Source organism: Vulpes vulpes, chromosome 6 (genome assembly GCF_048418805.1).
Source record: "Vulpes vulpes isolate BD-2025 chromosome 6, VulVul3, whole genome shotgun sequence".
NCBI classification, from domain to species: Eukaryota; Metazoa; Chordata; class Mammalia; order Carnivora; family Canidae; genus Vulpes; species Vulpes vulpes.
The window spans coordinates 128,150,729-128,163,079 of record NC_132785.1 but is presented as its reverse complement, the minus strand read 5'-3'; the positions used below and the strand labels follow the sequence as shown (position 1 = coordinate 128,163,079).

At 55.1% G+C, this 12,351-nt stretch overlaps 1 protein-coding gene across 1 annotated transcript in view; it reads left to right on the top strand.

Moving 5' to 3' along the window:
- The window catches only part of HSP90AA1 (heat shock protein 90 alpha family class A member 1), a 57,328-nt gene that overhangs the window by 38,801 nt on the left and 6,176 nt on the right, over window positions 1-12,351 (top strand). The window lies entirely within an intron of this gene.

Below are 12,351 nucleotides of genomic sequence, written 5' to 3'. Positions count from 1 at the left end.
TTTTTTTTATTTTAATTTTTATTTTTTTTAAGATTTTATTTATTTATTCATAGAGACACACAGAGAAAGAGGCAGAGACGCAGGCAGAGGGAGAACAGACCACATGCAGGGAGCCCGACATGGGACTCGATCCCAGGTCTCCAGGATCATGTCCTGGGCTAAAGGCAGCGCTACACCACTGAGCCACCCAGGCTGCCCATTATCATTTATAGTTGATCCATGTGATAGATCTGAATCCTGGGAGAGCTGGGAGCTTGGCTCCCCTCACTGCTACCACTCTTCCTCGAAAAGAACAAAAATTGGGAGGCTCACCAACAATTCTCTTTTAAAGCGGGAATTTTGTCTTTAAAGGTTTTATTTGGGGGATCCCTGGGTGGTGCAGCGGTTTGGCACCTGCCTTTGGCTCAGGGCGCGATCCTGGAGACCCAGGATCGAATCCCACGTCGGGCTCCCGGTGCATGGAGCCTGCTTCTCCCTCTGCCTGTGTCTCTGCCTCTCTCTCTCTCTCTCTGTGACTGTCATAAATAATAAATAAATAAATAAATAAATAAATAAATAATAAAGGTTTTATTTGGGCAGCTCGGGTGGCTCAGTGGTTTAGCACCGCCTTCAGCCCAGGGCGTGATCCTGGGGTCCCAGGATCGAGTCCCACATCAGGCTTCCTGCATGGAGCCTGCTTCTCCCTCTGCCTGTCTGTGTCTCTGCCTCTCTCTCTCTCTCTCTCTCTCTGTCTCCCATGAATAAATAAATAAAATATTTTTAAAAATAAAAATAAATAAATATTTTATTTATTTGAGAGCAAGAGTGTGTGAGAGAGAGCATGAGCTGAGAGAGAGGCAGACTCCCTGCTGAGCAGGTCTTGATCCCAGGCCCCCGGGATCATGGCCTGAGGTGAAAGCAGACACTTAACTGGCTAAGCCACCCAAGTGCCCCTAAAGGGGGAATTTTAATTATATATGTAATTATTTCATTCATAGATTTTTATTTTTTTCCCCTTCTTAAGGTTTTTTAATTTATTCATTTGAGAGAGAGAGAGAGTGAATGAGAGCATGTGCAGCTGGGAGGGGCAGAGGCAGAGGGAGAGCCAGACTCCCACGGAGCCAGGAATCTGATCCCCAATCTGGGATCTATCCCAGACCCTGGGATTATGACCTGTGAGCCCAAGGCAGATGCTTTGCTGACTGAACCACCCAGGCGCCCCTCATTTATAGAATTTTTTTTAACCTTAGATCCAGTTATTTTTCTTTTTTTTTAAGATTTTATTTATTTATTCATGAGAGACACACAGAGAAAGAGAGAGAGAGGCAGAGACACAGGCAGAAGGAGAAGCAGGCTCCATACAGGGAGCCCGACACGGGACTCGATCTGGGGACCCCAGGATCAGTACCTGGGCTGAAGGCGGTGCTAAACCGCTGAGCCACTCCGGGCTGCCCCTATAGATTTTTTTTTTTTTTAAGATAAAAATTAGAAGAGATCCTACTAATGACAGGAACACCAGTGAGGTACAGGCAGGGGGATCCACAGCTGGGTGGTGGGCACTGAAGTAAACGTGGTCCCTGGCTTCTCACCCATAAGAATAGCTTATAGGCACCCTGCTGGCTTAGCTGATAGAGCATGAGACTCTTGATCTCAGGGTAATGAGTTTGAGTCCCATGTTGGACAGAGAGCTTATATTAAAAAAAAAAAAAAAGAGCCCACATAAAGCATATTATTCTTCACCAGCTTCTTCATACACTTGTTCAGTTTAATTCACTGGTTGTGGGCAGCCCTGGTGGCGCAGTGGTTTAGTGCCACTTGCAGCCCGGGGTGTGATCCTTGGAGACCTGGGATCGAGTCCCACGTTGGGTTCCCTGCATGAAGCCTGCTTCTCCCTCTGCCTGTGTCTCTGCCTCTGTGTGTGTGTGTGTGTGTGTGTGTGTGTGTGTCTCCTGAATAAATAAATCAAATTTAAAAAAAATAATTCACTGGTTATTTTCTTGGGATATCAGGATTGAATGTTGAGTGAAATGTAGTGTCGGGTGGGTTTATTTCCTGTTCATTCATTCTTTTGTTCTTTTTCTTTTTTCTTCTTTCTTTCTTTCTTTTCTTTCTTTCTTTCTTTCTTTCTTTCTTTCTTTCTTTCTTTCTTTCTTTCTTTCTTTCTTTCTTTCTTTTCTTTCTTCCATAATCTCTATGCCTAGCAGGGGACTCGAACTCACAACCCTGAGATCAAGGCCAGCCAGGCGCCCCCATCCTGAATTTCAAAGCAGAATGCAAAGTTGCTAAAAGGCCTCTGGATTTATAGGCAGCATGTCATCTGCTGCCATAGTGCTGCTCAGAGTAATTGTGAAGTGGCTTACAAATTGTTCTTATACAGCCATTAGCAGCTTCAACTCTGAACTTTCCATTATGATTTGCCACAACATATTCATTGGGACGCAATTAAGTAAAACATTTACACGCTTGTCTGCCCTGACCTCCGAGAAGGTACGAGGGTCTGCAGTGTGTGCAAGTTTCTGGTAACCCACTGGGTGTTCAGATCTATTTTTTTTAAATTTTTATTTATTTATGATAGTCACAGAGAGAGAGAGAGAGAGAGAGAGAGAGGCAGAGACACAGGCAGAGGGAGAAGCAGGCTCCATGCACCAGGAGCCCCACGTGGGATTCGATCCTAGGTCTCCAGGACCGCGCCCTGGGCCAAAGGCAGGCGCTAAACCGCTGCGCCACCCAGGGATCCCCCAGATCTATTTAATAATGCACTTGGACCCTAGTTGATCTGTCCTCTGTGAAAGACCTTAGAACCATGCTAAGACAGGTGGAACCTGGACCAGCTGTCCCATCCCTACCCCCATTTTTCTAGATGAGGTAACAGGCTTCAAGAGGAAGATACTTGCCCCAAAATCAGTAGAGGTAGAACAGAAGACAAAGAAGCAGACACCCCCTCTCCCTGTGGGCTCTTTTAAAGTTTTTATTAATTTATTTGACAGAGAGCACAAGCAGGGCAAGTGGCAGAGGGAGAGGGAGAAGCAGACTCCCCACTGAGCAGGGAGCTCGATGTGAGGCTCAATAGGATCATGACTTGAGCCAAAGGCAGATGCTCAACCAACTGAGCCACCCAGGCGCCCCCCCCCTTGGGGGCTCCTAAAGGAGGAGTGGGCTTTTTTTTTAAGATTTTATTTATTTATTTATTTATGAGAGACAGAAGGGTGGGGAGGGAGAAGCAGGCTCCATGCAGGGAGCCCGATGTGGGACTTGATCCCGGGCCTCCAAACCGCTGAGCCTCCCGGGCTGCCCAGAAGTGGGCTTTCTGCAGGCAGGTGAAAGGGATGGGCCAAGGTGTGAAGGAGCAGGATGCTGGGGGGCAGGGGGGACACTTCACTGCAGTTTGAAGGTGAGGGGACAAGCAGCAGGACCAGCTTTTGGAGGGCCTGGTAAGCCAGGTCAGGACCTGGCAACGACAACCCCCTTCGTGGCAAGGTGGCCAGACCAAGGTGCTCACGGCCTGGTCAGCTGGCCACATGGACAGAATCCTGACACGCAGATGACCCCGGCCTTGGTGCAGACAGAAAGGAGCTATTGCCAGGGACCGCACACCTGCTCACTCCCCACCCCCAATTTCAGTGTTGGACCCAACCCCACCCTACCTGGGGTGTCAGGATCAGCAGCCCGTCTGGACCTGTCAGGGCCGGCTGGGCATTATCCCACCGGCTGAACAAGAGGCTGCATCCAGGCGGGTGTCAGACAGAAGGGCTTTGCCCTTGTGACAGCCGGGCCCAAGAAGGGGGCTGGGAGGATGGGGCCACTCCACCAGCCTAGGCCACCACCCTGATCGCCCAAGGGAGATCCTAGGGAGGGTGAGGAGAGGAGCAGGGAAGGCTAGACACACTAACGCTCCATGTTGGCACCCAGATGATCCGAATTTCCATTTTTTTTAACCTTCCTGCCTTTCTTCTTGTGTGAGGTTTTAATAGTGAAATACATTTTTTTTTAAATTTCAAAAAATTGCCTCTTGTTTTCTTCCAGACAGTTTCCTCCCTGGTCACTGAAAGGCTGGAAGCTCTGCCATGAGCTTTTCAGGGTGACACATTAATGATGGCCCTCTAGACTGGATCTCACATAATTCTCTCTTTCCCAATTCTCCGGTTCATGAGAAATAAACATGAAATCCCTGAACGTCAACGCGTTCCTATTAGAGACCTCAAGCAACCCATAACCGGCCCGTAGGTGGCGCCGAAGGTCAGGCCCTGCCTTTGGACCCAAGGGCTCTAACCTGGGGCCTTCACACACGTGCTCACAGCCGTGCCCTACCCAGAGGGCCGCCTGCCTGTCTTGAGTCAAGGGGAGTGAGGGGTGGCAGGGGGAGGGGGGCAGTGAGGAGGTGAAAAACACAAAGTTTAACTTTAATTCAGCCCCACGGGAAGGGGAGGAGGCTCGTAGAGTGAATTTGGCCTGAGGGAGGGGATTTCTCGGCTGAGCTTGGTGGACACCTGTCACCTGGAGAAGGGTCCTCCTGCGGGAGGACTGCTCTGAGGTTCCAGGCACGTTCGGGGAACAACTGAATGCGGACAGAGAAGGGTCTGGGAAGGATGACCAGGGCCAGGCCACGAAGTCCCTGCGTTGCGGCAATCCCCTTTGTTCCGCGAAGGAATGAAGCATGCCCTGAAGATGTTCCGTCTGAGGGTGATCGTTTCATTGAGGAGCATCATTCCCGCCGCCTGTGGAGGCTGAGGGAATGGAGGAGGGAGGCTGGAGCAGAACCAGAGCTCAATGCAGCAGCGTAGTCGCCCCCCCCCCCCCCCCCCCCCCCGCTGCTGTCACCCTTTCCTGTTCTCCCTCCCCCTGCATCTGCTTCGCTGCTGTACCTTCACCTCCCCGCCACCTGGTCAGGGCTGACAGTGGCGCCTCCCCCTGCAGACAGTCCGGGAGGGGGCGTGAGGGATGGGGCGGGGGGAGTCGGCAGCCAGCGTTCCAGGCCGGAGAGCCCCGAGGACAGCTGCGGAGATGGGGGGACGCGGGTCTCGGGCAGGGACCTGAGCTGGGTGCGGGGTCCCAGGTCTTGAATCCCCGGGGCCCTGGGCACTCCTGCAGTGGGAGGCGGCAGACGAGAACAGGAACGCAAGGCAGGTAAAGCCGGCAAGAACCAGCTGAAGGTGGCCAGGGCAGGGGGCTGAGGGGCTGCGCAGGGTGGGACCCTGAGCACGGAGAGGAAGGGCATTTTAAAGGAAAAATCCACCAGGCTTTGCAGCATTCAGAATGTGGGGGCCGACGGATGAGTCAAAGATGACTCACACGGTTTGAAGGTGAATCAAGGGAAAGTGACGGGGCTTCCAGGAAGAAGCTGGAGCCCACGCCCAGGGCTGCTGTTCTTTGGGGCCTGAAGAACCAGTCTGGAGTGTCCCACGTGTCATTTGCATGTTTATAGCCCGCCCCTCCCCCACTGGAAAGAAAGGTGCTACCTGAGACCGTCCTGCTGTGAGCGCCTGCCCCCCCCCACCCCACACCCCCCGCCCCCCCGCTGCAGGCCAGGAGAGGCAGCCCAGGGCTTCTGCGAGAGGAGATGGGGAGCCTAGGAGGGACAGGGAGGGGTCACACTGCACCCCTGTCCTCCAGCTTCTCAGCTGTCCGTAGACTGGGCCTGCATCCTGGGGCAGCCCTGTGCCCACGCCCAGCAGACCCAGCTCCCTCCTTCCCATCGACCCTTCCCGCTCCTTTCTACTCGCCCCCCAGGGTCCTATCGCTGGGTGCCCATCCACTTGGATGCCCGGCAGACAGCTCAGCCCAACAGGGTGACACTGAACAGGTCACCTGCTGCGATGGCCAGGGCCCCGCAGTCCCCAAGGTGACTGCAGCGTCCTCCCCCTCCAGCCCCCCACAGGGTCCCCCACGCAGGATCCCGTGGGATCCTTCCCCTCACCCGGACTGTCAGCTCGCTCTCCTTGGTCTCTTGCAAGGCGGCCCTTTCTCTCTGGGGGTGCAAGCCTATTCGGCTCTCCCTGGGCCTGGCCTCCATGCACACCAGTCAGAGTGGGACAGAGTCTGAATGGGGGCTCTGGGGACAGCCTCCAATGCTCCTTTGACACTCGGGCCACATTTCTAGTCCCCTGATGCAGGACATGGCAGGATGTGGCACCCACCTCCTGCTTCTGCTCCAGTGGCCACCCTGCCCCTTGCAGGCGGTGTCCCCCATCCCGCCCATCGCTTTTCTGGCCTCCTTTTCCTTTCCTGCCTGGCCTTCTCCCCGTCACCCCCTACGACTCCACGTATTCCTTCTAGATTTCACTTTTGCAGACACAGTTCCTGGTCCAAATGCCCTTGCCCACCTCCCCCCACCAGCAGCTAAGACAGCTCTCCTCCATTCTCAGAGCCCTGCCAGCACTCATCAGTTTACAAATCCATGTGTCTGTGCAGCGTCCGCTTCACATCTTGTCTCCACCACGCAGCATGCGGTGACCTAATTTTGCACCCACCGCACCCCAGGGCCTGGACATGGGCTTTCAGTCCACAGGCATTAACTGGATGGCGTTCACTGAACAACACCAATTCTCCTGTCAACACGGCCACGCTCTGCTGACAACAGGATGGTAAGGGAGTGTTTGTGGTGCCTCCTTCTGGTGACAGCATGTGCAAGTTGACAGGGAAGTCACGAACCTATCCGGGCCTCCAGGAATGGGTTAAAACTTGCCAGGAGAGGAACAGTTTTGGTACCAAAGTGCCCCCAGTGTTATAGTCGGTCAGTGGGAAATGGTTTGCTGTGTGGGAATCCATTTCAGGGCCAACTGCTAAGTGACCAAGTCACCCCACTCCGCCACGATGCTGGCCACGTCACCCCACCTCCCCTCGCTCAGTCTATCCCTTCCTTCACTTACTTCGGGACCCTGCCCTCAGCCCTCCCCTTCCCGCTCAAATGTGATCCTGAACCCAGCAGTTGGGCACAAGTGCAGGACCGCATCATGGTGACCTGGTGACTGTCAGCGCGGGTCACCCTATCTCCCGGTTTTCCATTAAGAGAACAGTACATCCATCCTCTGAGCACTCACCGCCTGCCAGGTGCTGCAGGCTTCCCGGGATCAGCTTACTGTGATCATCACTGTTGTAGAGATGAGAGGACCAAAGCACAGAGAGGTTGAGCAGTTTGCTCGAAGTCACACAGCCGCTCAGTGGCAGGGACAGGCTCCCGGTCCAGCTGCAGACCTGTGCTTTAACCAACACCATCCTCTTCCAGGTTAGCTGTGTCTCTTTCCAAAATATGAACCACTGAATTTTCCTATATGATTATAACTCGATTCTGAACACTTCTCCTAGCTCTTTGCTAAACACTAATTCTTAGAAAACAGCTTTATGAGGTATAATTGACATGCAACAAACTGCACGTGTTTAAAGTACAATTTGATATGTGTTGACACACGCATACACCTGTGAAACTGTGACTGCAAACAAGACGGTGAGCAGATTCATCAGCCGGAGCTTCCTCGTTGCCCCGCTGTCCTCCTCCCCAGCTCCTGCCCCCCCCCCACGTCCCCCAGCCACAAATCTGTTTTCCCACTAACGGTTAGCTTCCATTTTCTAAAATTATGTCAATGACTGGCATCCTTTCTTCACCATAATAATTTTGTATACAAAATATTTACCAGTATATACAGTATAATCTGGGCCATAAAACAAGTTTCAATAAATTTGAAAGGATTCAAATCGTGCAGAATATGTTCTTGGACCACAATGAAATGAAATATTAGAAATCGGTAGCAGGGACGCCTGGGTGGCTCAGTCGTTGAGCCTCTGTCTTCGGCTCAGGGCATGATCCTGGGGTCCCTGGAGTCCCACATTGGGCTCCCTGCATGTAGCCTGCTTCTCCCTCTGCCTGTGTCTCTGCCTCTCTCATGAGTACATAAATGAAATCTAAAAAGAAATAAAAGAAATCAGTAGCAACAGGCACCTGGGTGGCTCAGTTGGTTAAGCATCTGACTTCAGCTCAGGTTATGATCTCCAGGTCCTGGGATCGAGCCCCATATCATGCTCCCTGCTCATGGGGAGTCTGCTTCTCCCTCTGCCCCTCTTCCTGCTCCACTTATGCTCACATTCTCTCTCAAATAAATAAAATTTTAAAAAAAGAAAGAAATCAGTAACTAAAAGATTTCTGGAAAACCTCCAGATATTTGGAAACTAACACATTCATAAATAATCCACAGGTCAAAGAGGAAATCAAAAGGGAAATCGAAACTTATTTATTTACTTTCATAAACATGCAGTTTCTATGTGCCAGGTCCTGTCCTGGGTCATTTCCAAAAACAGACTTGGTTCATTTAAGCCTCATAACCGTACAAGAAAAACAATCTTTTCCTGCTCCTGCTACAAATGCAGACACACAGTAAGTGACCTGCCCAGGCCACATGCGTAGGCAGTAGCAGACCTGAGATCTGGATCCAGTCTGTGTCTTGTGTCCCAGCTTAATGGAGAGACACTGAAGGTGATTGCTTTGGGACCAGCTCAACAAATATTTAGGAGCTAATCTGCAGGACTTGGGCATGTAAGAGAAACACAGTGGAGGGAGCAGGAGGAGATTGATAAGAAAGGAGGTGAAGGGCACAGAAGGGCAGGGCTTGGAGGGCTCCTTGAAGTAGGAGAGCATATACCATGCTGGGGGGCGGGGCCCCACAGTCTTGTATAAACCTATTTATTATTACTTTTAAATATTTTATTTATTTATTTATTTTTAATTTTTTTAAAATTTATTTATGATAGTCACAGAGAGAGAGAGAGAGGCAGAGACACAGGCAGAGGGAGAAGCAGGCTCCATGCACCGGGAGCCTGACGTGGGATTCGATCCCAGGTCTCCAGGACTGCGCCCTGGGCCAAAGGCAGGCGCCAAACCGCTGCGCCACCCAGGGATCCCTATTTATTTATTTATTCATGAGAAACTCAGAGAGAGAGGCAGAGACACAGGCAGAGGGAGAAGCAGGCTTCATGCAGGGCCCAATGAGGGACTGGATCCCAGGACCCCGGGATCACGCCCTGATTCCAAGGCAGAGGCTCAACCACTGAGCCACCCAGGTGCCCCTGAACCTATTTATACAAGGGGATTCGCCCTGGTAGGAGGCCAGTCGAGGTGGGAAGGGACCCTAGGGGGCTGAACGTCCACTGGGATATTAATTAAAAGAAAAAGAAAGGGAATGGTGTCCAGGCCAAAGGAACAGCATGTGCACAGCCCTGTGGGGCTAGTTCGCAGAGTGAAGTTTAAAAAGATGACAGGGTGGGGCACCTGGGCGGCTCAGCAGGTGAGCGTCTGCCCTCGGCTCAGGGCCTGATCTCAGGGTCCTGGGATCAAGTACCGCATCAGGCTCCCTGCATGGAGCCTGCTTCTCCCTCTGCCTGTGTCTCTGCCTCTGTATCTCTTGTGAATAAATGATTTTTTTTTACAATAAATAAGTAAAAAATAAAAAGATGACAGGGAGCACAGAGGGAGCAGAGACAAATAGGAGGGTGGGGGCTCTACGGGGGGCCGTAAGCCTGGGTAAGGCGGTGATCTTTCTTCGGGAATGCTGGGTGTCCGCGAGGGCTTGGGGAGGTTGTGGAAGAGAGCATTGCCCGGATGGCATCTGTGTTCTCGAAGCCCACCCTGGCTACAGGGCGGAGACGGGCGCAGTCAGGGGGCTACGGAGGTGTAGGTGAGCCGCTGGTGGTGGTGGCAGCGGCTGTGGGGGAAGGAAGTGGAGCATGAAGGGGGAAAAGAAGCAGATGGCTTCAAGAGGTATTTGGGAGGCCGAAATGGCAAGGCTCCTGCCAGATCCCCCTTGGGGATGCTTGGGGGTTCTAGAGGGTTCTAGAAGGTGGTGGTGTCATCACCTGATAGCCAGTCCTGGAAGAAGAGCAGGTAAGTGGGGCAGCGAGCTCAGTGTCCAGGTGTGGCACTAGGCTCCTCTGTGCACCATCTGCACCAAGACATCATCCCAGGAGCTCCAGAGAAAGGCTCAAAAGGGGGCAAGTGTGCAGGGACCGCGGCCGAGGAGGAGCAGCTGGCAGGCGGGGGGGACCGCAGCGGGGTGGGGGGGGGGGGGGCGAGGCACAGGCCTCAGGGAAGGCGCGGTGCTTACCCTGGAATGTAGTCACCGGTCAGGGGGGTGGGGCGGGGGCAGGCCGAGAAGGTTCTTGTATTTAGCAACTAAGGCGGGCGGGAGAGCGCGGGAGGCCCGGAGGCCGCGGCGGGAGGGGCCGTTAGAACGGGGCCAGCGGGGAAGGGTGCTTTCCGGGGCGGCCCTGGGGCAAGTTTGTGGGGCGCAGGCTGGGGAAGGCTCTGGAAGCGGAGAGGTTCACAGCTGGGGCTCTGAACGGCCCACCTACAAGAAATCCTAAACTTCCAGGGTCAGGACAAAAGTGGGGTGGAAAGGAAGAGGCGGGGCAGGGGCGCGGCTGGCGGGCGCGGGGTGCAGGTGCACGCCCCACGCTCCCCCTCCTCCCCACCCCGCCTCCAGCCCAGGTTGCAGGGAAAACCCGTCCGGCGAGGGCTGCCGGGTGCAGCTGGGGGCAGAAACGCAGCTACCAGGTGCCTCAGCAAACGCACAACGCCGCCTCCCCTGCCCACGTGGCTGGAAGTTTCCGTCCTGTTTTCCGATGTGATGCTCGTTGGGAAGCCCTGCGTCGATTTCACGGTCCTAATGGGTCCCCAAGCCCCAGTTTGAAAACCCTGTTCCTGGAAATGCTGGGTTTCCCCGGAGAGGAGGGGAGGAGGGGTGAAGGAGGGTTCAGACAGGTTTGTTTACAACGTAAGGAGCCTCCAGATTGTTGGGGGGTGGGTGGGTAGTGGAGGCTGGAGTGTTGGGAGGAGCTGGAGGAGGATCAATGGTGGGAGGAGCTAGCGACAAAGGAGCCCAAGGCAGGGCGAGGCTTATGGGAACACGCGGAGCTCCAGGCCGGGGGTGGGAGTGGGGTCCTCAAACATGAAGCCATGTGGTGTCTAAGGGCCCCTCTGCTCCGAGATTCTCAGGTCTCTCATCTACCATTGTTCTTTAGAAACTGGCTTTTGGAGAGTTAATCCCCCAAAAGGTGAGCTAGATGCTTCACATGGAGACCCCAAATTGTGTAAAAGGGGCAGTAAAGAAGATGGACTTTACAAAATCGCGGCAGGTGTGCTGTGTGAGCACGCAGTTCAGTGATCCTGGAACTCCAGGCTAGTGTGAAGGACAGGGTTTTAGGGCAACCCAAAGGCAAGTAGGGCGATAGGAGGGCGCTGAGATGAGCGCTGGGTGTGGCTACATGTGTGATGAATCACGCACTCTCCTAAACACAGGCGCACAGCAGGTAGAAATCCCCAAAGGATGGAGCGCAGCTTCGGAGAATTTGGGGGTCTGTGCGGCCACTTCAGAACTTTCCCTTGCCCAGGGTGCGCCCTAAGAGAAGGACCAGCCCCCAAATCCAAGCAGCGGCCTGCAGGTCTGGAGATTCCTCGGCCAAGGGGGGAGGCAGGGATGCCCCTCGTCCCGCCCTCAGGACCGGCCCCCTGGAGGTCCCTGGGGCTCCCCTGGTCCAAACATCCCCCGCGGTCCGGGGCTCCCTCCAGGCCAAGGCAGAAACCAGGGACTGCGCACAGGCCGGCCTCCACCCCACACGCGGCCAGGGGCTGGAGTCTCCGCACCCCTGGAGCAGGCCGCGAGCCGGGGCCTCCGCATCACGAGGCTCTGGCAGGCACCTGTTGCCCCACTTCCAGGGCCCTGAACCCAGAATCGCTGCCCCCGCCAGAGAGATGGAGCGTCCTACACCTGAGCCCCCAGTCGCAGCGCCGAGTCTCTGAGTCTCTGTTCGCCGCCGGGCGTTCAGATGCGGGGCGACCCCGCTCCGCCCCTCGAGCCCCTGGATCCGCCCTCCCAGCCAGCACCTGGCCCGGGGCCGGGTGCAGACCCCGACTCTGCCCCTGGATCCGTCCTCCCAGCCCCGCACCTGCCCCGGGTGCAAACCCGGACTGTGACCCCTGGATTGGCCCTCCCAGCCCCGCACCTGCCCCGGGGCAGACCCCGACTCTGCCCCTGGATCCGCCCTCCCAACCCCGCATCTGCCCCGGGGACCCCGCGCAGACCCCGACTGTGCCCTGAATCCGCCCTCCCATCCCTGCACCTGCCCCGGGGCCCCGGGTGCAGACCCCGACTGTGACCCCCCCCTGGATCCGCCCTCCCAGCGCTGCCCCTGCCCCGGGGCAGACCCCGACTGTGCCCCTGGATCCGCCCTCCCAGCCCCGCCCCTGCCCCGGGGCCCCGGGTGCAGACCCCGACTGTGCCCCTGGATCCGCCCTCCCCGGGGCAGCCCCCGACTGTGCTGGGGCGGCCGTGCGCGCGGGGCCCCGAAGCGTGCACACTAGTGGGGACACGGCCTGGGAGCACCGCGCTC